General features: G+C 32.9%; 2 long non-coding RNA genes across 2 annotated transcripts; both read right to left on the bottom strand.

Moving 5' to 3' along the window:
* Window positions 1-2,001: 2,001 nt before the first annotated feature.
* LOC123665574 lies at window positions 2,002-4,543 on the bottom strand. Its single transcript, XR_006745069.1, has 4 exons — window positions 4,446-4,543; window positions 3,871-4,108; window positions 2,352-2,508; window positions 2,002-2,266 (listed from the first exon to the last, which is right to left on the bottom strand). It is a non-coding gene; the product is annotated as an uncharacterized LOC123665574 (long non-coding RNA).
* Window positions 4,544-6,036: 1,493 nt separating this feature from the next.
* Window positions 6,037-23,634, bottom strand: LOC123665518. Its single transcript, XR_006745062.1, has 3 exons — window positions 23,256-23,634; window positions 20,202-20,206; window positions 6,037-6,049 (listed from the first exon to the last, which is right to left on the bottom strand). It is a non-coding gene; the product is annotated as an uncharacterized LOC123665518 (long non-coding RNA).
* Window positions 23,635-25,744: the final 2,110 nt, after the last annotated feature.

Genomic DNA, 25,744 nt, shown 5'->3' with positions numbered 1-25,744 from the left:
CTAACATGTCTTATTTGATGTTTGCAATATTTTAATTTCAAAGCAATTTCACTTGAACTAGTTTCCCTATGGAAAAAATCTCATAAAACATGGACTAACGCAGACCCAATTCTCATACCGAGTTATAAGAATCTATCAGATCTACTCTCCTAACCCTATATACGAATTTGGTATGCATTTGTCCATGTTTTTAACCGACTTCAAAAAAAGAAGGAGGTTACTCAATTCGACCGTATATATATATATATATTTTTTTTTATGTATGTTCGGAGATAACTTCTTCGTTTATGAACCGATTTTGATAATTCTTTTTTTGTTTGAAAGGAGATATTCATAGTTTGGTACCATGAAAAGGAAACCAGGATCTGATGATGGGATCCCAGAGAAATCGAGGGAAACTTTCAAAAATCGTAAGGGTGACTAGTAAATTTAATCATGTTTTCATTAAGTACTATAAAGCACTACTATTTAATAAAGGTCTGGAGTGGATCTGATGATGGAGAAGAAAGATAGTCGAGGGAACTCTTTAACAATTTATAGCAATTACCTGCTGTGTGATCATCTGTGTCGCAGGACCAGGTTTGATAATGGAGCCCATAAACACTCGAGGGAATTACTCAACAATTTACAACAGTTACCTTTTGCTGTTTGACGACCGCTTTGATATAATAGTGCATGTACCGTGTCGGCGGCGCCTAAACACCGACGGTCGCGGGTTCTATTCCCGCTCGGAGTGGATATTTATGTTTATACAAATATTTATTTTCGGTCTAGTTGTTAATCCTTGTGGTTCTCCCAACCTAGCCTCAGAGAACACGCTAGGCTGTCAGTCCCGGTTGTTATTACGTACACCTGATAGCGAACTTTACTCATAGTATGTCGACGCGTTAGCGCAGCGGTCACAGCACCGGCTGTTGCGCTGGCGTTAGTGGGTTCAATCTCCGCGCACGACAGACATTTGTATTGGCCATATAGATGTTTGTCATTGTCTGGGTGTTTGTGCTTGTGTATTGTGTATGTTTCCGGACCCCCGACACAAGAGAAAAAGCATCCTTGTTAGGTCTACCCATCACTGAAAATTGTAAAATAAAATAATTTTTAACTAAAAAAAAACCGACTTTAAACAGGAAACTAAAAAGTGAAAAATAAATTTATTTAGTACAAAGTAATTTGTATTTTGATTTAGTTAATCAGAAATGATTAAATAAATATTTTATAATTTTGAAGTTGGTGCCAAGTAAATACTACAACAACCTGGCTACAATACAAATACAAACAACACACACACAACAAACAAGTACAAAAAATATTATTGGATATGTCAAAACAATAACAGAATAATAACAGTATTCAACCTAATAGTCAATGAAACAAATTATGAAAGAAAACTGAATACAACTTACGAGTAGATACTAGAGTAGTTATTGTTTTACTTGGCACCGACTTCAAAATTATAAAATATTTATTTAATAATTTCTGATTAACTAAATCAAAATACAAATTACTTTGTACTAAGTAAATTTATTTTTCACTTTTTAGTTTCCTGTTTGAAGTCGGTTTTTTTTTTGTTAAAAATTATATGAGATATTCTCCATAGAGTTGTTTTTGGCTAAATTCATATTGAATTATAGTAAAAAATGTTTAAGTCATTTGTCTATAATAAATGACTTGTTCAAACATTGTTTCTATTTCTATGTAATTTTTGTAATTTATGAATATTCCACTATTGTCTGTAGAGAAGGTAGGAATATTTATTTTAGTACATAACCCTAAAATATTCAGTATTGTACTTGTATACTAATATAATTGCTTAATATGATTTTTACGAAATCTAAAACGACAAACTCTGGCTGAGGACATCAAGATGTCAGTGAAAAATAGAAATCAGGCCATTGCTGATTATTATGATGCAAGAAGAAATGTTTGTTTTAAAGAGAAGAAAGTTATAATTAGAAATTCTTGAGGAGGAACGGAAACTGGAGGAAAGTAAATAAATTAAAGTGTTTTGAAACATTTGTTTTATTTACCTAAATTAATTATTACTTAACGATTGCCATTCCTGAATCTGATTTAAAGAACATTTGCAGATTTAATAATTATATTAAAATTGAGTATATCTATTTCTGGTTAGACTTCCTGTAAATTTCTTTGTCTGCAAATGTTATGCATCTTAGAAGTAACAACAATTATAGCGTGTATTGTTTCCCTAGGTAGCCTTATTTTTCATGACAAAACTGGGAATCTTCTTTTCCAAGATCCAAAACTTCTGTAAATTATAACCAATAATCAATTCAATTAATTTTGTTCTCAATATTCAATAAATCCAATGATCAACATTGTTTTATTAGTACCTTTTTATAGTATTTCTAGTTAGAATGTTTGCTCGGTTGTAGTTTATATCACTATTACATTGTGTATTCAGTAACGGTGTTAAAAAATAGGATTTTCATGGATATTCAATATCGCCGAATAACCATCGAATGCCGTAAACACCACTTTCACACTGAGCTAAAAATAAAAATTTAATTAAAAACTTGTAAATATGTGATATGATTGATATGAAATAACCCTATTTTAAGTAGTAGAAATAAGTAACATATTATATATACATTATAAATATAAAACTCTAGTGTCTCAATGTTAGTTATAGTTCGCGTCATGTCAAAAGAACGCTGAAAGAAACTGGAGGGGGTGCGTTTGCGCATGGGTATACTCGCTCACAAAAGTACTACTGTTTTATTTTTTAATTAGGCTTTCACTCGCGGCTTCGTATAATAGTTATTGGTAGGTACATTAAAAAATACTATAAATACAAGTGCGAATAATTCGGACTAAATCTTAATATATATAAATCTCGTGTCACAATGTTTGTCCTCAATGGACTCCTAAACCACTTAACCGATTATAATAAAATTCGCACACCATGTGCAGTTCGATCCAACTTGAAAGATAGGCTATATTTTATTTTGATATATTAATTATTATATTTAAGAAAAAAATAAAGAAGGCGGTACAAAGTTCGCCAGGTCAGCTAGTAAGTATAATAATTATCACTTTACAAAATCACATTTTTTTTTAAACAAAAGCAATAACAAATTTTTTAGTTATTGAAATGTATTCAAAAATATTAATTATCTGTACTCTCGATATTCGTATCTTAATAGTTTTTATGTGTTTAAAATGATTAATTGATATTTGTTTTTTAGTGAAATAAATAGTAAATGGAGAATTTTGTAATTTAAAACTTTTGTGCGCGATAATATTTTGAGTCGACGTCGAACTGTCCGACCAATAGCACACCGGCAAGCATGCGACACGTGATAAACACTCCCGTCCCCTACCCCATAACACCAAATAGACCGATAAATCGCTTCTGCGCAGCTTCAAGGCCAGCGTTCTTTTTACATGACGCGAACTATAACACACTCCTCTAAAACGGCTGGGCCGATTTTTATAAAATTTTGTGTGCATATCGGGTAGGTCTGAGAATCGGCCAACATTTACTTTTCATACCCCAAGTTATAAGTGGGGTTGGAATTAAGGGGGGTTAACATATGGCAAAACAACGTTTGTCAGGGTCAGCTAGTAGGTAGGTCAGCTGGTAGTAATATATATAATAGCTACCTCGTAGCTCTGAGTTGTTAAATATTGTTGCATCATGGGTTGGCCCTGGTCATCTAGCCACAACATTCATGAACTTTAAATTAGCATCGCACACCTTGAACATTTAGAGAAAAAACAGATTTTCTATTTCTAAACTCTTCACCAATATTTGAATCTCTTGAAAAAACATTTAATTAGTATCTGTAGGAATTTTTACTATGATCTTAGAAATTATTAACAAAAACTACACACTAACTATATACTTACTTGGTGATCGCATTAGTATATGTGTGCCTTCAATAGCACCTAATACACGAGGAAATCTGGCTATTTGGATGTATATGTACTTTGCGTATAATCTGTAGCTTGTGATACATCTTTTATTATATGTCCTGCATAAGATTTAGTAACTCCTATGTAGTCAGCTACCGCAACCAACATTGTGCCCAATGAGTAGAACCTCAATGTCAACAAAAGCCGATGTAGAGGTGGAACTTCACGATTCCTAAAAAATATAAAGTTTATTTACAACTAGCTACTGGCCGCGACTTCGTCCGCGTTACTAAAAAAAACCAAATTTGAAACATTCTTCATTAGTGCTCCGCTCCTATTCATCCTAGTGTGACGATATATAGCCTATAGCCTTCCTCGATAAATGGACTATCGAACACTGAAAGAATTTTCCAAATCGGACCAGTAGTTTTTGAGATTAGCGCATTCAAACAAACAAAAAGACAAACTCATTACAACTTTAGGTATAATATTAGTATAGATGAAATATATGATATCAATTTCTTAAAAATTCAATTTAAAATATTTGCTTTAGAATAAAGTGAACTTACCGTTTTGAGATTACTCTTAAAAATAGTAATCGTTAAATATAGTAAATATAGTAAATCGTTTGCTTGCACTCTTTCTTAATATAAACCTATAAACAAAATCGAAATGGTCATAATTATGAAAATAAGTAATACGCTCTTCGTATACACGCATTGTACCGTGCACATTGTCCTCGTCAGATTTCTAGTTATTTAACTGTAGCATAAGAGCAATATCTGTCGACTGTTGTCTTGCAGATAGCTTGTAGGTCCAGAATGACTGTGTGCAGCTTGTCAACAGCAAAGCTATATGCTCGAAGGAAGACTGTTGTCTTGTAAAAAGCTTGTAGTTTACTTGAAGTTGTTCGAAGGACCAAAAAACTGTATGGTGCAGTCTATGGTTGAGTGAGATCATGAGGGAAACCAAAGCCAATGAAAGTCGATCTAACACTATGTTTATTAAGATTATTTTGAGTATATATAGGCAGAAGTACAGACGTCATCCGCATCAGACAAACAACAATTTCATTAGAAATCTGCATAAGGAGGTTATTAGTTTGCAAGACAATCATATTACTCAATGTGCGTTGACCCGTACAATAATTTTATAATTTAATCAAAACTTGTAATATTGAGTCCGTGTAGCGTCCGCGGCGGCATATATATATGTCTTGTATGTATGTTTATTTCGAATATATATATTTGATAGCTTTTAATAACTCTTCATAGGGATCTAAATGATTTACATAAATTCGCCTCCTCCACGAATACTCTCCAAGCCAAAGAGTAAAATCTTGTTTACTTTGCTTTTGCCCGAAATGTTTCTTCAGACCCTTCCACTGGTTCTGAATCATCTGTGTGTATGTTCCATCTGGTGCCACAAATTTATTGATAGGGTCATAGTTGATTATATTGTGCTTATATCCATGATCGGGAAGGCTCATATAAGGTCTCCAAGTATCGGTGTGAATGATGGAACCTTCCGCGACATGTTTTTTTATAAGTGGCACCAATATCTCTGCCGATATCTCCTCATCAGGACACACTTCGAGTCTGAGGTCATCATTGCCATCTTCTATCATTCCGATTATCCAAAGACCTTTAATCTGCCGTCCACGATTATATTTACTTTTTCCACACTGTAACTGATCAATTCGCACCACTTTATTAGGGCCCCCTATTTTTCCTTGGGCCCTTTGGTTTTGTATTTCGTGGACGGCAATGACCTCTCTGCAATAATTAAACCAGTCAGAGACTGTGCTGCTGGAAAGAACTGGATTATCTTCACATGCCAGTTCTCTCTTTGTTTGATGGTAAGATAGTTCCTCACTGAATGCATACATGATCTTAAAGATCAAAGGTAGGGACAATCTTACCTGATCAAACCATGTCCCTCTGGCACGCGACACAACCTTCGTCCGGCAATTGCGCTTCGTACACTTAAATAGGCCAAGTTGGCCCGAATGCCTATAAATAGCCATTTGTTTCTGGTGGTATGCGCAGGTCTTTTCTGTTGGAATCAAACCCCTCTCCTCAGCAAATCGAACACACTGATCATGTGTACCTAATGTAGATAATATTTTACACCAATTCCACATCGATCTGAAACAAATTAAAATATAATATAACTTTACTAAAAACACTTTTGTATCCTCACCAAAACATAACTTCTTCTTTGATGCCGTAGCCACAAAGATAATATTATTAATATGATATTAGTATTTCTCTTTTTTTTTTTGTTATAATAATGTTAAGATAACTTTTGAAGATTACCTTTGTTCGGTGTGGTTATCGGAGCTGGTAGTTTCGGGCTAGGCTTTGATTAAGAACCGCATTTTGAAGTTAGATAGCTTAAGGACGCTATCACATTTTTCTACAAATATCAGTGTTTTTAACGTACCATTTTAATTAATTAGGAGTCACCCTGAGAGGATATCTTGGTTTCAAATGAAAGATAATATATTCATCTCCGAGTGAGACCATAAATATTCTATAGCCCCATACAAACTTTTCACACAAATACAGTTTAACCATCACAGAAATCGCAAAAAATTAAAAAAAGACGGGTCTGAATTGGAACCATTATAGCCTAAATACACTGCACTAAGAAAAATAAATACACTAAGAAATTGTTGCTTATTTAGTCCTCTATGCGTAGCGCTAGATATTTTATATAAAAATAAATAATATTTCCATTTATGAGAAAAATAAGAAACGCTCTCAAATTTCTTCATACATTTTTTACAAGTGAACCATCGTCGTTCGTCATTCCGCGCCGAAACGCGCTCATGGAAGCACGGCTGTATCGCTTCAGCGCAAGTAATAATTACGTAAAAAATTAGTTTTTTGAGTGTACTGTGCTTGGACGAAATTGATACTTCACAATCGATTGTCTTTGCTATGCATCTGGTTTATATATAATAATCAATAATAATAAGTAATCTTTACAATTTGTCTTCTTTTCAACCGACTTCAAAAAAAGGAGGAGGTTACTCAATTCGACCGTGTATATATGTATATATATATATATATATATATATATATATATATATATATTTTTTTTTTTTTTTTTTAATGTATGTTCGGAGATAACTTTTTCGTTTATGAACCGATTTTGATAATTCTTTTTTTGTTGGAAAGGAGATATCCCTAGTTTGGTACTATGATAAGGAAACTAGGATCTGATGATGGGATCCCAGAGAAATCGAGGGAAACTTTCAAAAATCGTACGGGTGACTAGTAAATTTAATCATGTTTTCATTAAGTACTATAAAGCACTACTATTTAATAAAGGTCTGGAGTCGATCTGATTGATGATGGAGAAGAAAGATAGTCGAGGGAACTCTTCAACAATTTATAGCAATTACCTGCTTTTTGATCTTAATTCGTTTCTATTGATGAGAACTTTGCACCTGTATCAGTTATAAGTGCCATTACAGTCTGATGATGGAGACAAAAGATAGTCGAGGGAACTCTTTAACGATTTATAGCAATTACCTGCTGTTTGAACTTAATTCGTTTCTATCGATGAGAACTTTGCAGCTATATGAGTTACAAGTGTCTTTACAGTCTGATGATGGAGACGAAAGATATTCGAGGAATTACCTGCTGTGTGGTCATCTGTGTCACAGGACCAGGTTTGATGATGGAGCCCATAAACACTCGAGGGAATTTCTCAACAATTTATAGCAATTACCTTTTGCTGTTTGACGACCGCTTTGATATAATGGTGCATGTGCCGCGTCGGCGGCGCCTAAACACTGACGGTCGCGGGTTAAATTCCCGCTTGGAGTGGATTTTTATGTTTATACAAATATTTATTTTCAGTCTAGTTGTTAATCCTTGTGGTTCTCCCAACCTAGCCTCGGAGAACACGCTAGGCTGTCAGTCCCGGTTGTTATTACGTGCACCTGATAGCGAACTTTACTCATAGTATGTCGACGCGTTAGCGCAGCGGTCACAGCACTGGCTGTTGCGCTGGCGTTAGTGGGTTCAATCTCCGCGCAGGACAGACATTTGTATTGGCCATATAAGATGTTTGTCATGATCTGGGTGTTTGTGCTTGTGTATTGCGTATGTTTCCGGACCCCCGACACAAGAGAAAAAGCATCCTTGTTAGGTCTACCCATCACTAAAAATTGTAAAATAAAATAATTTTTAACAAAAAAAACCGACTTCTAATAGGAAACTAAAAAGTGAAAAATAAACTTACTTAGTACAAAGTAATTCGTATTTTGATTTAGTTAATCAGAAATGATTAAATAAATGTTTTATAATATTGAAGAAGTTTCCTGTTTGAAGTCGGTTTTTTTTGTTAAAAATTATTTTATTTTAAATTTACATTCATCATCATCATCATTGTTCCGTTTGCAGAGTTATAAAATAAATAAATTTCTAAAATAGAAGCAGCCTATGTTACTCCTTATTGCATAAGATATATCCCAGTGAAAGTACCGTCAAAATCGGTCCACCCGTTTCAGAGATTAGCCGGAACATACCGACAGACAGACAGACAAAAATTGGAAAAATGTTATTTTGGTATATGGACCGTGTATACATCCGCATGCATTTAGTAAAAAGCAGTATTTTAATATAACTAAAGGACACTCCAATTTTATTTATTTGTATAGATTGTTTACGTAAAATATGTTATGTTTATATTATTATAATATTAAAACTATAATAATATAACTTAAAATTGTATGTGATTTTGAATTATAAAAATAAGCGTATTATTATCTATTATATTTTATTGTATAGTACGACGAACGAGTAGTAGATACCCTGACGCCTTAAGACATCGTCATACACAGAGTAGGGGAGAGGTTCCGTGAATAGTAGGTACTTAGTAACAGTTACCAAGTTCGACTTTAAACTTACAACTAAATTTACTAATCAATACCAGTAAAATTAAAAATTAATACTTTCAAGTACCAAGATTAGTTACGTCGGTACAAAATCGAGCAGATAGCGGTATCAATGTGTGCGTACGCGTAATGTTATTGTGTTGCGATTTAAATACCTAAACTTGAGCGAGTGAAAAATGTGATAGCGTCCTTAAGGTTATTTTTTTTTTTTGTAATGAAATTATGCCGATAATCATTATCATTTATCGATGAATCATTGATCATTGATTTTTGTTTAAAAGGGTAAAACTCTAATTTTGTTGTTACAAATAAGCACTTAGTTTAATAATTTCATTATTATCATACAAATCTAAATTTACATCGCATATTAGATTATCTGTACTTATATTACAATGAAGTATATGAATGCCTTGGAAGACATTTGTTGATCAGGTCACGTAAGTCTCCACTGTGGCTTACACGTACTGTAATAAGTCCCCAAAAAAAGTTAAATACATTAAAGTTAATAAGTTTTGCCATATTATTATTATGTATGTATATGTTATTAGCCCCCGTAATCTAACCCCCCACCACTCACAGCTTAGGATTATGAAAAATAGAAGTTGGCCAATTCCGAGATCTACCCGATATGCACACAAAATTTCATAAAAATTGGTCCAGCTGTTTCAGTGGAGTATGGTAACTAACATTGTGACACGAGAATTTTATATATAAGATATATCGACAGTTATCCTAATCTAGGATTAAAACATTGTCTATTTTTTAAGCTTTCTGCTGTTTGATTTGGATGGCTTGGACACTTAACACCAGGAGACACTTGGAACTGTAGATTTATTGGAAACCAGACCCGAGACTGCATCCTGTTCTGACATCACTGTTAATACGGTGTTTAAAGCTATTGTTGTCCAGGATTACTATAGGCCCATCTCTGGTCCAATATTTTGTAACACCAAAGCGCTGATGAGAAGCCATAAAGATCTTATGTCCGTTCTTTGTTAGGAACTCAGAGACAGTCACATCATAGCCCATAGTTTGCTTAATGGATTCCATTGTGTGATAAGTACTGCCTATGAAAATTTTAAAACTCAACTGTTTTTCCTGTTGAACTTTACTTGTCAGATTAGCTGGTAGGCAAATGAAGATCACAGACACATGAAATTATAATTTTAATCAGAAATCGTATTTTACTTTTAAATATTATTTGCACAGCAATTTCTTTTGTTTAATTTGACCCCTATACTATACTGTATATTCTATGTATATAAAATAAGTCAAATTAAATTAAATAAATTTACCTTAACTCATTCGAGTAGGGATTCATTCTTCTGCCAGATGAACCAGTAGGTCTATACACCGGCATCGTAACATACTCGTCCTCGTCCAAAGAACTAGCGATAGTCGGTTGGCTACCACCGGAACTAGATGCTATGCCACTAGGACCAGCAACCGGTTCATTGAGTATAGATTGCACAGTAGGAACAAGCGGCTCTATTGAGTCTATCACTCGCGCACTACTCGAAGACGGCTTAGAAGAGGAAGCCGTGACAAGTGGCTCTATTGAGACGTACAACATTTGCACTTCACTCGACTCTTCAGATACAGAAAGAGACGCCATCACACGGTGTTTTCCAACAGGAGTACGTGAAAACTATCTCGACTGCAAGAGCAACAAACGATGACGACTAGGCTTTAGATTTAGAACCGTTATTTGGAAGTTAGATAGGTTAGGGTTTATTTTTTATGCCGATAAACGGTCAAATTTTGAGCTTAGATAATTCGACGGTTCCTAATCTAAAGTTCCACCACGATGACCAAAGAGTTTAGCAAAGAGTATAAGAATATACGGGGATACGGGGGAGTATAGAATAGTTTCAATTCTAACAGATATACGTTAAAAGTTAAAACTTATTAATCTGAGCAAAGAGTATATAAGTAAATCTGAGGTTAAAACGTCACGTTTTCAAACAAAATGACGTTGGCGCCACACAACATAGAATACCTATAATAGGTGTTTTGCAAAGGTGTTTTGCACAGAGTATAGTAATTCTTACCGTGGCTCCACACATGGCTATTTGTGTTTGAGTATTTGCCATATTTGACAAATAACTTCCATGTGTGGAGAGTGTATTTGCCAAATTTATTGCCGTATTTACCTATTTGGCAAATATGGCCAATAACAAATACGGCTTACCGAACTTCTGTCGGTTTTGCAAGGCACATCAATGGCCAATATCAAAAAATGTGTTTAATTTTTTGATATTTGGCTCCATGTGTAGACGGTCGTATCGTCTATTTGCTCGTACGTCAAATATTTTGTCAAAAACAACAAATACTGAACAGCAAACACAAATAGCCATGTGTAGAGCCACCTTTATAGAAAGTGTTTTGTATAAGCTTCTTGGCGCCACATTTCACGTTTCGTTCTGTGCTGCAAACCTAAAAAAGCTAAAAAACAGCAGCTCACCAATAAAAATAAAAAAAACAGCAGAAAACTGTTGGTAAAGTAATAAATTATATTTTAAAAAAACTAAAAAAATCACGCTTTTGTAGCTAATCGAACTAAAAAGTAGAAAATAATTTTTAATTATAAAGAGTTTATATTACAGTACCTACTAGAAGATCGAACAATCAATTATAATTAATTACCTACTTCAAAATAAAATTATCATAAATTTTTAGTTATTAAAAGAATAATTCAATTCAGAGTAAAAAACGTGGCACCCCACGTATTTTACTTTATTTTCATAACTTTTTAACCGACTTCCAAAAAAGGAGGAGGTTCTCAATTCGACTGTATTTTTTTTTTATGTATGTTACATCAGAACTTTTGACCGGGTAGACCGATTTCGACAAATTTCATTTTAATCGAAAGGTGGTGTATGTCATTTGGTCCCATTTAAATTTATTTGAGATCTAACAATAACTTTTCGAGTTATATCTAATAATGCGTTTTTACTTGACGCTTTTTTCGTTTACCTACGTTGTATTATACCGCATAACTTTCTACTGGATGTACCGAATTGGATAATTCTTTTTTTGTTAGAAAGGGGATATCCTTAGTTTAGTACCGTGATAAGAAAACCAGGATCTGATGATGGGATCTCAGGGAAATCGAGGGAAACTCTCGAAAATCTGCAATAACTTTTTACTGGCTGCACCGATTTTGATAATTTTTAATTTAATCGAAAGCTGGTGTTTATCATGTGGTCACATATAAATTTTATCGAGATCTGATAACTGTTTTTTGAGTAATCTTTGATAACGCGTAGTTACTTGACTATTTTTCGTCGATATACGTTGTATTACTCGTCGTTATTACTATGTTTTTATAACTCTCCGCACATAGATAGTTGCAAGTAGAATAATTGTTACATTTAATATAATTATCAAACTTTTCAAAAACCAGTAATAGATATAGCTGGCACTGGTTTTAAAAATGATATAAATATTTAGTTTATGTTTGATATGATAATTATTGTAGTATACAATAAATAAAGTCCATCTTTATAATAATACCTTATCTTTCTATCACTTTAAAAACCTAATTTCCCTAACCGAGTACTTGAATTTATCGATAATTCGTATCGACTATCGACAGTTTATGCAACCACGACTGTAAGCAACTTGTCAGCAGCGTGACCAGATTTAGTAGATTTCTACTTTTTTGGTAGATTTCGAGGTACCGGTAACAGTATCTAGTAGTTAAAAATTATTTGGTATATTTTGGTAGAATGCATGTTTTTCAACTATTCTGGTACTTTTTTCCTTCATATCGCAAATCTCTTCGAAAAAATGCGGGGTATTCCTCTTTTCGTCGGATGAATTGTAGCTATCTCTTTCTGATATTAATTATTCGAGAGGGAAAGCTGTTGGAGGAATCCCACATGTATTGAAAAATATGATTAGGTAGGTTTACCTTTAATTTTCATTCTTTTCATAATCATTCGTGCCGTGAGCCAGGGATGAAAAGTTACCGATTTATCGGTGGACCCCGATTTTAGTGAATATTTATTCACGATATACGAATATATCGATAAAACGATTTGAGGGAGTAAATCTCCCGATTTACTCCATTTTAGCACATGAAACTTAAATTATACGAGTTATAAGGTTTGTAACACTGTTTGTACCTAAATTTAACTGTACATAAATGGTAATTCCCGGAGGCATTTTATATTGGCCTCTTATTAAACAAGCCAATCTAAGCTGTCATTCAAAGGTACTTAGGATTAAATATTATTGTCCTTGGAATGTAGGGGCTTCCCACAGCTATCAATTGCGAGTGAAACACAAAATCAATAAAAAGTAGAATAGGTTAAAGATTCTAAGAAATAAGGCTTTTAAATCAAATTAATGGACTCAAAACAGCTTTATGATAATGTTACCTATTACTCAACATAAGAAGAAAAATTACAACCCTATCACAATTTAAGAATACCTATATTTCTGTAGATTTCAATTTTAAGTAATAAGCATTAATTTATCTAATTTATGGTGTTTAATTTGTTCATTGTATTTTTTTATCGTTATAATCAAGAGAACAATTATGCTTTTTCGTTGTAACACAACAGCGAAAAATGTAATAGATTTTTAGTAATTTCTCGTTCTCTTTTGGTAGAATTTAGTAGTTTTTAACTTCCACAAGCAGTAGACTCGTTAACTACAATCTGGTCACACTGCTAATCTACTCTGATAAGCAGTGTGACCAGGTATAAGTTCGCCTGATAGGTTATTTATACTGCAGCCTGAAAATAAAACGAAAATGTGGTGTATAGAGGTTTTATAACTATTAAAATATACTAAATTGCGCCTTTTAAAAAGTTACTTCGTGTGATAAGCATTTCAATTGACTGAAATAAAAAAATATTTTGCATTGAACATCTTAATAGTAATGCATATCTTCACAACCACGCGAACATAGTCGCGGGCGACAGTTAGTATATTATAAAACAAAGTCCCCAAAAGTATATGTGATGGATTCCCTCAAAATCTACTGAACGGATTTTCATGCGGTTTCACCAATGGAGAGAGGGCTTCAAGAGAAAGGTTTACGGAACGGCTAAGCCGAGTTTGATGAGTTTCACTGGAAGTTTACCGGGAAAACTTTGTGACACTCTGATTTCAACGCGGGTGAAGCCGCGGGCACAGCTAGTATACTATATACATAAACAAGAATATTGTTAATAATTTATTTACAACTACACTATGATAGAACAATCACCGTACAATAGGGTGAATAAACACAACTTTCAAATTCAACACTGATTTTCTTACATATTTTGTATAGAAGCTTATTAATAAAACATTGTGAAATCGTGAGTCGTGTTGTAATATACCAAATATGTATCCCAAAAATTAGCGAAATCGTGTCTATTATTTGTAAATTAAGAAAAAGTAGGTGGTTTTTATTTATCCGGAAACTGGGGTCAAAAGACACGAGGGAGGGGGTGAATAGAAAAAAAACACTAGGGCTGTCAAATTCAACTTAAATTTATTTATTGAAATAATAAGTAAGAACAAAGACAACATAAATGTATGTATATCTTTTATAAATCAGTATATATATAAGTATTAAGTATTTTCAGGAACATTTAATTAAATACTTTAGGAAAATAAACATGAGCAGTATATTATTACAAGCAAACAAGCTTAAAAAAATAACAAAAATATAAGAATGTTTAATTCTAACATAAACTATAAAATTCCAAAAAAAAACTATATTTGATAAATAATCTTAGGTTTTCTATAAAATGAGATCAAAAATCACAATTGAAAATAAAATTGGGAACATTGTGATTAAAGTAGCAATGTAATTCACTTTTGGGGTTTAGTTTTGGAAATTAAATTGGTAACTTGTTATACTACCTATTTAATCTGAATCCATCAGAACATTTAATATATCATCATCACACCTCTAATAAGTGGGCCGCCTAGAAATAGTTTTCGTTGATGCTGTCTCAACAAATGTATTTAACAATGTTTTCTTTAATTCTGCATCCCTCAGAAGAACAGTTCTTTAGGATACCTTTTATACTTCTTGTCACGAGGATTTGGTTTATAAATCCTCGGCATGGCGAACGCAGTACGATGTAGCGTACCTGTTTGAAATAAATATCAATTATTTAGATAATTATTTAATTTATTTTAATGTTTGAATTTATATAAAAAAAAAAAAATAGATAACTACTTAAAATGGTTTTCTAATAATTAATTGATACTTATAATATTTTTAAAGCACGTAGGTAGCTAAGTATAATGAACTAGTCTACTATAGACAACCCTAAAAAACGTGTTTTTACTAACCCCTTTTCGTTTCTATTAACCTCTCACTCGTATCTATTCACCTCTTTCTTCGTGTCTATTGACCCTAAAGGCGTTTCTATTTACCCCTTTCTCGTATCTACTCACCTCAAAATTGCAGAAAAATGCGTGCATCCTGATTTTTACAAGAAATAAGAAAGAAATAATTGAATATTAACACTCACCTTTGTATTCCTAAAAGATTAGAAAGTTAACTTTCCAAATAAATCAATTGGCTAGGTGCAATCTTCAAAGAACTCAATATTGAGCAAAACTTTTCGCAAGGTCTAAAATCATTATTCACACACGTTGACTATAACGGCTTTTTTCTTTAAACCATTAAACTTGACGTAAATTTGTGTGTTGTCAGCATAAAGGAAAAATATTGCCGTGTAATTAATAGAAGATATAAACCTTCAATAATAAGCGATAAATAATCTAGAGACAAAATAATGAAACTTCCAGTTTTGTTTCTATTCACCCCGTGATTTCTATTCACCCCATTTTACGGCACCTAATTTATTTACAATTTAATTCTATTACGTCAAAGAGCAACACGGAGGGGAGTAGCCATGTACAGGCGTTCCCCTCTGTCAAGGTATAAGGCCAAATGGCCATATGCAAACAATAAAACTAGTTGCAGGCGCACTGATTACTAGACTAAATCTAGTTGCGCGATTGGATCAACGTCCTTCAAAAAATGCCAAATCGTTCTGTTTTTTGCTACAAAAAAAGATCTGCAACGTCAAATTTACTAAAACATGGTGTTACCTTTCATACGTAAGTATTTTTTAATCACGTTATTACTTGTATACTTCTTTTAAACCTTTTTTAAACTTAAAAATTACAAATATTATCGGTCGTGTTGACTCGATTTGTTTACCAACACAGGCCGCTCGCCCTCATACAATATGCGGATCGGTCGAGCGACTGATCGGAGTCTATTTCCGAGAAGTCACTGTCGCCGAGCGATAGTGTTGTTACCGGTTTGTTTGTAGATGGTTATCGATAAAAACGGCAAAGGCAAAAGAGGAGACAGACAGTTTGAGATTTTGATTTATTTAAAATATTATATTGCTAGCTTTTTTTAATAAACATAGTTATATAATAAAATTGCATTAAATATTAGTTAGTAGGTTAGTATTGAGTATTAATACATTTTACTAGAATTACTTAATGTGAACTTCGACCATAATGTTTTATATAAAAATTTGGCAGGTTTTCTAAAAAAATTGTAATAACAGATTAACCTGGACGCCCACAAAAAATAGTGTAATTTGTTCAGATCATATCAATACCACTAACTGTCAAGTGTTGGCGAACAATAGAAGGATTAGTCGAGGGCACCAAACCAACACTAACGCCACACTGTTTTTGCCCCGTAAGTTTTTTTGTCACATGTACAAGTTAATCAAGATATGGTTCACCCTAGTCATAGTAGTGAAATGAAGCTTAGATTTATAAACTTTAAAAATTAACAATGTCCATCTTTTCAGTGTCATCAACAAATCATTCCGATGGCTCCTAAGTATACTGAGTCAACTCTACTTTTAATAACTTTATTTTTTTGTTACATAGGTAGATAGGAAATGAAGTAAATGTTATTAATATCTTAAAAAATGAAATTATCAAAAGTTGTTAGTTGACTCAGTATACTTAGGAGCCATCGATTCAATCTAGCAGATGACAAGCTATCATCTTATGATGCCATTAGTGCTACGCTCCCTATTCCTGATTCGTTGACATCACCGTGTACATCATCAACTCCTCAAAATGTATGTTAACTTTAAATCGTTTATTGTAGACTGGCATCGTTTGGTACAACAATGTTGCACCAAACGTATTGTGATATAATTATAATAGTTAGACATATGCTGTCGCAACACTTTTTAGCCGACTTCCAAAAAGGGAGGAGGTTCTAAATTCGACTGTATCTTTTTATGTATGTTACTTCAGACCTTTTGACTGGGTGGACCGATTTTAATGATTTTTTTTAGATGAATTTAATAGAAAGCTGATGTTTATCATGTGGTCGCGTTCAAATTTCATCGAGATCTGATAACAACTTTTTGAGTACGTATCCTTTGATAACGCGTATATATTACGTATATTGTATTACTTGTCGATGTAATTGTAGTCAGTTTTTTTTCCGTTTGCGAGCAAATACAATTATTGTAGATAATGATGTGTTCTACAAAGTCTTACTACATTATATATTTCTATTATCATTAGTTTTTGCAGCGCACGCAATCTAAGGATTATTTTTGGTTATTTTTTTATCCCTTGGGTTACTACTCTATTGGAGTTTTAGTAAGGATCCCTAATATTTTTGAAAATATAGTATAACCTATGTCGCTCAGGGATAGTGTAGCTTCTCAACGGTGAAATAATTTTTTGAATCGGTCCAGTAGTTTCGGAGCCTATTCAATGCTAACAAACAAACAATCAAATAATCAGATCTTTACTCTTTATAATGGTTTTTTTCATGAAGATGTTTGATTTGTAGTATATAATAAATTAAGTCTATTTTTATAATAACATCTTAGCTTTATATTATCACTTTAAAAACCTTATTTACCTAACCGAGTACTCGAATTTAACGATAATGCATATCGACAGTTGTTACAACCACGGCTGTAAGCAACTTGTCAGTGTAGTTGCGGCGTGTCATTATACTGTAATGACACAGAATGTATCTATGTGTGTGTGAAAAATGTAAGTGTGATTTTAATTTAGTATAATGTGAGTTTCGTAGCGACAGACGATTATTTTTGTGTGGGAATTAGATAAAGTGTGCATGTGTGTAATTTCCCCCCGCAAAAAATGACAGAAAGTTTTGTATCGGTAACAAACGCAATGGTTACTCCCCTCCGTGTTGCTGTATGTATTACTTTTAATATATCTACACAAGAATGTACAATGAGGACTAAATACAAGCATCAATAAGCAAACAATATTTTCAGGACGAGGGATTTCAGGGGGAAGGACATCGTAGATAGGGTAAAGGAGTTTGGGACAGTTGAAAAGGATATGGGATGCTGAACCTTCGTCGAGGCAACACAGAATGTATCTATGTGTATGTGAATTATGTTTGGTCGCAAACGAAAAAAAAAAACCGACTTCAATTACATCGACGAGTAATACAACGTAGATCGTCGAAAAAATAGTCAAGTAACTACGTGTTATCAAAGATTACTCAAAAAGTAGTTATTAGATCTCGATAAAATTTCTATGTGACTACATGATAAACATCAGTTTTCGATTAAATTAAAAATTATCAAAATCGGTAAACCCAGTATAAAGTTATTGCGGATTTTGGAGAATTTCCCTCGATTTCTCTGGGATTCCATCATCAGATCCTGGTTTCCTTATCAAAGTAGGTAAACTAGGAATATCCGCTATCCAACAAAAAAAGAATGATCAAAATCGGTTTATCCAGTAGAAAGTTATGCGGTATGATACAACGTAGATCGACGAAAAAAGCGTCAAGTAAAAACGCATTGTTAGATATAACTCGAAAAGTTATTCTTAGATCTCAAATAAATTTAAATGAGACCAAATGACACACAACACCTTTCGATTAAAAGAAAATTTGTCGAAATCGCTCCACCCAGTCAAAAGTTCTGAAGTAACATACATAAAAAATACAGTCGGATTGAGAACCTCTTCGTTTTTTGGAAGTCGGTTAAAAACTGAAAAATGACAATTTACCTTTTGTATCGGTAAAAAACGCTATGGCTACACCCCTCCGTGTTGCTTTCTGTTTTTAACAGACTTGAAAAAAAATGTTCAAAATTCGATTGAATTTTTTGTTATGTGTGTTACGTTATAACTAATTTTTATTAGTTGGGCCGATTTCGATAATTCTTTTTTAATCAAAAGGAGCTGCTCGTCATACCTAGGTATAGTCGCATTTCAATCTTTTGTCCTACGTTATATCGAGTTATATCCTACATGGTGTAAAGAATTATCAAATTGTACATGTTACATGAAATGTTTAAATTATTGACGTATTTTAGTCAATTTACTAATTAATTACCGTATTTAGTAAATATCATAAATATAATAATCAATTAAGGGGCTACACTACCTCAGCTCGAATTCAGATTTCACCCGTACTAAATACACACGAGAATTGAGAGCGCTTGGTTGTTCATCGCGCGAATTATATGTATTTTCTCCCCACAAACATTATCAATAGTTATTTTTTAAAAAACGCAACACATAAAATGTTTTTCATACGTATTTCAATTACCATGCTTAATCTCAAGTCCATAACTTCTATATTTACTGAAAAAGAAAATTTTTTGAGAAAATTTTATGGAATCGTGTTTTCGAAACATATGAAAGATAGTTTATGTCCTGAACTTTACCATATATAAATTTCAAACTTAAATATTTTGTAGTTTGGAAGATATGGACATCCTGCCGCGTGAAAAATAAGCAATTTGAGGTAGCATACACTCTTAATATAAATAATTAAGGTTTTTGTAAATAACGTATTTTTGATAAGGAATAATACTGTATCTGTATAGCTTTAGAATTAGTGCAATATAAATTAGCATTATTTAGAAGTTACTATTTATGTATACTGTATGTGTTGTGTACTATATGTATGGTGTATACAGTATGACTGAGTAGCTATTCTTAAAAGTCAACACGGACTGTTTTTGTAGACCAATGAAAGAGGAAAAATTATACATACGGTCGACTTTCGTTAATTCAAACTTGCTATAATTCGAACCTCTATATAATTTAAGGTCATCACGAGTTCCCTACAAAATCTCTTTATATTTAGAACTAAATCTATACATTTTTATACACTTGGTAATTCGAACGAAAAAACCATTGCCACATAACAAAACGACGCGTTAATGCGAACTCATCGGCGTCAAACACTCGACAATTAAAAGTTGAAGAGAGAAAAAACAGAAAGCTTGTAAGTAGATACATTTCGAGACAAGTTCAAACTTGTAAATACATGTATCATGATCACACACACTTCCGCACGAATTGGTTTGTTTAGTTATGTTTCAGTTACTGTTACTCTTTCGTCGTATACAAATTAAAAGTTTGTGTTAGTTATGAGTCCTAAGAAGTATAAATGCTTGACGATTGCTGAAAAGAAGAAGTAAATCAAAAGAAGAAGAAGAAGTAAATCAAAAGAAAAATTTATATGTGACCACATGATAAACATCAGCTTTCGATTAAATTAAAAATTATCAAAATCGGTACACCCAGTAAAAAGTTATTGGGGATTTTCGAGAGTTTCCCTCGATTTCTCTAGGATCCCATCATCAGATCCTGGTTTCCTTATCATGGTACCAAACTAGGGATATCCCCTTTTTAACAAAAAACGAATTATCAAAATCGGTACATCCAGTAGAAAGTTATGCGGTATAATACAACTAGGGTTGCCAACTTTTTTTGATAAAAAAAAAGTATAAAATGGTTTGGATAGGAAAAAATAAAGTATTTGGAAGAAAAAAAAAGTATTTTTAAAATTTTATGTTTTTGTTGCTTTAAAAACGTATTTTTGTGCGCCTTTACCACATGCTAACAACTTTTTGTTATGTTTAAATGTTTCAAGGCTCGTTTGACAATCAATATTTAAATTTATATAAATAAACAATTCGTTTCTAATTAAATTTAATGATGCTCTATTTCTCTCTTCTCGCACTTTAGATTCATTACTGAAAAAACTCTTTCAGTGAAAGCTGAAGTGGCGGGAACAGAGAGTAAATAAGAAATAATTTTATTTATATTTGGTAAGCTATCAGATGCATTTTTAAGTATATATTGCCATTTTTCTGCTGTACTTTTCACTGAAAATTCTTTATCATTAGTGATTTTTCTTTGGATCTCTTTAAGTCTTATAGATTCGGAATATATATCATCCATCTTAATATTTAATTTGTCTTGTAATTTGATTTTTGTAATTATTATTTCAAAATGTTCAAATTTAACCTCATTTTTTAAAGACACGTTAGGAAGTATTGAAAGCCAGTTATCTTCGCTAAAATCAAACCATTTTTTCATATAATTTAAGCTCATATCAATAAAAAGAGAAAAATTACTGATAACTGTATTAAATGTTTCGGTTGATGACTTTTTAATTTTTTGTAATCTCATTTTTGATTCATAACCAAAGTACTTATCAGTTTTTCTTTGTTCTAAATCGTTTCTTAAATTATCCATAATATTAAAGACATCCAGTATAGTTACATTATTTCCTTCCAAACATTTTATTGTTTTATTAAATATATTAAGCATGTGGCTTGTAAAGTGCAGATAAATTTCAACAATTTCCCTATCCTGTTGATCACTTAGTTTTAATAATTCTTGTATAATTGTTGGACAATTATCACCTAAACTTATAAAATAATTACATATTGGTGTCCAATTAAGTAAGAGGGTGTCAATGGCTGGAAGAAGAGATAACCAACGAGTGCCAATATGACGTTTAATTTCGTGAAATTCACCATCGACCATGGAAACAAATTTTTTTAATTCTTCTCTTCTACAAGCAGATACCGAAAAATGACTGTATATTTTTAAAACAATATTTTCTATGTCACATTTCAAGTAGCCCATGGCATGTTTCACTGTATTATGGACAATGTGTGCATGACAGTTGCTTTTTATTAGATTTGGTACTTCTTTTTTAATATTTGTATACAATGAGTGATGAATGCCAAAATTAGCATTGCAATTGTCTGCACTGAGACTTGATACTTGACTAAATGACAGGTTGTAGGAATCCATAGACTTCTTAATAGCTTCTAACATGCCATCAGCAGATTCCTTAGAATTTTCGTAAAAATCTATCAGTTTATTTTGGATCCCTTCATTTATTGAAAAATATTGCACTACAAGAGGAAATAACTTAATATTCTTTTTATTTGATGCATCTGTCTGGAGACAGAAAAATACATCATTGTTTAAATCATTTATTACGTTTTCTACAGAATATGGACCTATTTTATAATACTTCTGTTACTAAAGCTTCCATTTTAGTTCTAGCCAAGCGAATTTTATTAGCTATTTTGGAATCTACAAATAAAATTTTGTTTAATTTATTTATGCAATCCATGCTATTATAAGATAAATTATGCTTCACAGTGTGATAAGTTAACGCTAATTCCACTGCTGTAATATTCTCATAATCACTAGATTCTTGACTTACTGATTTAGTATTTGATGTAAGGAAATTTTGTAATGCACTAGATGTTTTTTTCATTTCAGTTTTCATCTTATGCTTCTGAGTATTTTGATGTTGCTTAATCTATAGAAAGAAACAAACAAAAACTGAAACTACCACCACCATATTAATCCATCACCATTTTCAAAATAGCATTATTTATTGAATCATGAATTGCCTATTCTTCAATTGAATGATAAATATTAAAATATCTATTGATATATCTATAGGATGAAAAATATATTTTTTAATATTATTATAATAACAAAAAACAATTTTTTTTTTTTAAATAAGGCATAGAATTTGAAACATTGAAACCAATTTCCCATGCTCATGCTTAAAAAAATATGTAAAATTGTAAATGCAGAATAAATATAGAATTTGAAACATTGAAACCAATTTCCCATGCTCATGCTTAAAAATAATGTAAAATTGTAAATGCAAACTAAATTTCAAATATGCAAAACTAAAACTGTTTTTAAAATTTTTCAATACAGTCTCACCATATACAAACTGAAGACTTTTTGTCAAGATGTAAAAAAAAAAAACTAAAGAATTAGGAAATTAAGAAAATTAAAAATAATGGAAATAACATAAATAGATGAAAGGAGAAGAAACGTAGCTTTAACAATATATGTACACATTAACAAATTAACATACCTGTCCAATGCCAGCTGAACTGATTGTAAAATTTACGTCGCAGGTAATACATTTTGCATTACTTTTATTTTGATTATCCCTTGTTAGCCAATTGTATTCTTTTTCCCATTCTGGTCTATATTGTTGTAAAATTTTGCGTATTTTAGCTTTTTTAGGAATCACTGGTGTATGTGTGTCGCTATCAGAATTACTCTCCATATTAATTAAATATTTACTTAACTACATATAAACAAAGCCAACGGTCAATTTTTGTAAAATATCGTCGATAGTGAGTAGTGACATCTGTGACAAATGTCAGAATGTCACCTTCTTCTTCTTCTTCTTCTTTGGCTTTAGCACCCTTGCGGAATTGCCAGTATCAGAGTAGATGCTTCAATGTTCGGTGAGTGTCTGTTGTTCAGTTAGGACATTGACAAGACTGACTTTGCTATTTATCAATAATTGTGGAAGTACAAGTTAAATAAAAAGAAAAAAGTTTTTTTTTTTTTTACCGATATTGAAAGAAACTGTTGCTCTACCTAGAACAAAACACAACAAAGGTTAGTAGGACATTACTCTATAGTCTAATGTTATTTTCTACAATAAACGCACACAAAGTATCAACAAATGGTGTATGTACAAAGGATAGCACAGATTTAAAATCAGTAGGGCGTGGGATAACAGGCGGAAGAAAATTATATAGTGAGGATACATTTTGTGAGCAGCTAAAAAATATGTGTTCAGGGGAGCCTTCGTCTAATCCGCATTCACAAAGGGAGCTGTCTCTTATTCTTAATTTGGCTAGAAAGACAGGGTTGCAAGAATGGCCAAGGCGAAGTCGGCATATTGTGGAACATACATACTTGGCCGCTTTGTAGTACTTAAAAAACCAAGGTTTGGAGGGTATTTGCCTTTGGATATCAGCATAGTGCCTCCCCGTAGTTCTACTAGACTGCATCCACAGTTCATTCCAGACTGAGGATAAATGAATTTTTGCAAGAGAAATGACGTCCTGACAATAAACCTTAAATTGACTAAGACCTCCGGACCTAGTTGCCTCCTTAGCGTAAAGATCGACATTCTCATTGCCAACTATACCACAGTGGCTAGGAACCCAACCCAGCTCAACTTTAATATTGTTATTATTCAAATTAAAAAGTATATGTTTAATTTTCAGGATTAACGGAAATCTTGACTTTGTTCGAAATTGATTAGAAGTAATTGCTTGTAGAGCACTCTTCGAGTCAGTAATAATAATGGATTTGTCAAGACGGTGTGACTCAACAAATTTAAGAGCTTCAAGAATAGCCAAAACTTCACCTGTAAAAACCGAGGATATTGGTGGTAATCTGTAATTTAAAATAACATTGACTTTCGGAATCCAGACAGCCACACCCACACAGTCCAACTCAGACAATTTAGATGCATCAGTATATATAATTAACCAGTCCTTAAACTGTCTGTTCATAACAGAATTGAATTGAGAGTTGGCCACCATGTAATCCTTACTTATGGGTAAATCTAGGATAATCTTGGGGGAGAAGACAACCGAAGAAAAGGGGGTATCATAAAGAGGGTTAAGTCTGAATTGAGCAACTGGGCATGGTAGAGATGTAAACTTTAGGTAACTCTTAAGGAGACAGGGGATATCTTTATGGCACCAATAGTTGGAGGAAGAAGTAAGCTGGGACAGAACACTAAGCTTACGAATAAGTGGATGTTGAGAGTCTTGGAGAGCTTTAAAGATAAACCTATCAGCAAGGTACTGACGTCGCAGATGTAGGGGTGGATCGACACATTCCACCTGCATAGCATTGATAGGGGAAGACTTCATAGCCCCTATAATTATGCGAAGTGATTTAGATTGTACCCTATCTAACATTTTTAAACAGGTTTTATTGCAGGGCTCAAGTAGAAAAACTCCATAGTCAAAGTGACTGCGGACCAGAGCATTATAGAGGAGCTTCTGTGTGTAGGGATGCGAACCCCACCACACTCCAGAAAGCGAGCGAAGAATATTGACATTATTTTCTGACTTATTTAGAACATGATTAACATGTTGAGAGCCAGTCATTCTTGAGTCAAGGTATACTCCTAAAAATTTAACACAATCCCTAACCGGGAAAACTTGGTTGTCTGAAACTATTATTACATTAGGTATAGATCTCCTCCTAGAGAACACGACCACACTACTTTTTTCGGTAGATATGGATAAACCATGTCTATCCAACCACTCATTTAAATAATAAATAGAGGAATTAAGTCGGTTAGAGCATTCTAGTATATCCGTGCCAGAAATGTACAATGCCACATCGTCCGCATATTGCAAAACATTGCAGAAAGAACTAACTGAAAGGTCAAGGTCGTTAGTATAAATATTATATAAAAGAGGGCTAAGTACCGAACCTTGGGGAAGACCTTTCCAAACTTTCCTAGGTGGGAGGGTGGAATTTTGATAATTAACTATAATAGAACGGGTTGACAAGTAATTGCAGACATAATTTACTATCTTCACAGGAAGACTCAGATGAAGCATCTTTTGCCTGAGCACCGGAAGAAGCACATTATCGTAGGCGGACGACACGTCAAGGAACACTCCCACCAATGATTCGTTTTTTGAGAAGGCAGTGCGGATATCAGTAATGAAGATACTGAGGCTATCTACTGTACTGCGACCTTTTCGAAAACCGAACTGAGTCTTGGAAAGAATGCCATTGTTCTCTACGATCCACTCAAGCCTATTTTTAATGAGGTGCTCTAAAATTTTTGCCAGGGTTGATGATAGAGCAATTGGGCGATAAGAAGAAGGATCATTA

Source organism: Melitaea cinxia, chromosome 24, assembly GCF_905220565.1.
Source record: "Melitaea cinxia chromosome 24, ilMelCinx1.1, whole genome shotgun sequence".
NCBI lineage: Eukaryota > Metazoa > Arthropoda > Insecta > Lepidoptera > Nymphalidae > Melitaea > Melitaea cinxia.
The sequence above is the reverse complement of the archived record's forward strand: the minus strand, read 5'-3'. Positions and strand labels throughout refer to the sequence as shown.